The following is a 1,315-nucleotide window of genomic DNA, read 5'->3' on the forward strand; positions in this document are numbered from 1 at the left end:
GGGGGCCACCCCCGGCCCAGCGGCGGGGGCTGCCCGCCGAGCGCAGCGGCCGCACGCAAACTTGGCGTCCGGCGGGAGTTCCCCGGGCGGGGCGGAGAGGCGCCTTCTGCAGCCGGGCGGCCGCGAACACCGCTCCCGAGCAGGCAGCGGAGAGCCCCCGCTCCTGCGGGAAATTTAGCCCGCGTGGGGGGCTTTCAGCTGTGCCCGCCGTGCCTCCCCGCAGCGCAGAGCCAGGAGCTGATCGCTGTCTCGCCTCACATTTAACCGTCGGTGGTGTCCAAAAAGAATTTTTTTTTCCCCCAAATCATCCTTTTTGCACACGAGGGAAAGAGAGAGGGGAGCGGGGGGAGAGAAAGACAAAACATCAGCTGAAGTGCCAAAATGATTTATGAGACAGTGGAAAATATTTCATAAAGATCTCCTAGAGATTCTTTACTTGAACCAGTTAGAAAACAAAGGGGCTGTTTCGTGACAGATAACCAGAGGGACAGGGAAGGATGAAGGAGGAAAAGAGGAGAAGAAGAAAGTACATTTCAGGCGATGGTAAACTCGCAGTCAAAACTGAGCTAGCAGCAATTTCCACCTTGCCTGTTTACTCCCGGTTATTACCCTGAGAAGGCGTTTCCCCCTTGCTCTCTGTTGCTCTGCTAGGTCAAAGCCACGTCTATTTTAGCCGTAGACTTGTTTGCGAAATAATTTTTAAATCCCGCTCCAGCATTAAAAAAAGAAAACAGCAGCAGAGATGTGGCAAGTGGGAGGTTGGATTTGCTGTTATTTCCCCAAATGCGCGTGAGGGGAAACTTTGCAATGACTGAAGTGGGCCCAACCTATCGGTTCAAAGAGGTGCGAGCAGCTCGCTCTTCCTTGCGTTCGTGCTCTCTCAGACTCTGCAGCTTCTATTTATTTTTCTTTCTTTTTCCTCTTGACGCCTGTCTCTCTTGATCCCGCTCTCCTCTCTCTGCCTGTCTCCTCTCTCTTCCCCTTTCTCTCCCCCGCTCACCTCCTTCCCCCCTTTCTCTCTCAGTCCGTCTCCCACTTCAAGCCGCACACTGCGGAAGCCTGGATGTGTTCCGAATCCCGCCCCCGCCCTCGCCCCGAGTCGAGCCTCCGGTAAAAAAGCGCGGGGCATGAGAAGGGAGATGGAACTACCAAGCCGTGTGTGCGTGCGTGCGCCCGTCTGCGTGCGTTAAATAAGGGAGTTGAAGATCCAGAGCCGCAAGTGACAACAAAGCGGGGCTCACGTCCCTTGCCGCGGGCCGGGCCGGGGCGCCGCCGCCCCGCACACGCGTGGCCCGGGGCGCTCCGGAGCGCGCGG

Source organism: Haliaeetus leucocephalus, unplaced genomic scaffold, assembly GCF_000737465.1.
Source record: "Haliaeetus leucocephalus isolate CR32 unplaced genomic scaffold, Haliaeetus_leucocephalus-4.0 Scaffold229, whole genome shotgun sequence".
Taxonomy (NCBI): Eukaryota; Metazoa; Chordata; class Aves; order Accipitriformes; family Accipitridae; genus Haliaeetus; species Haliaeetus leucocephalus.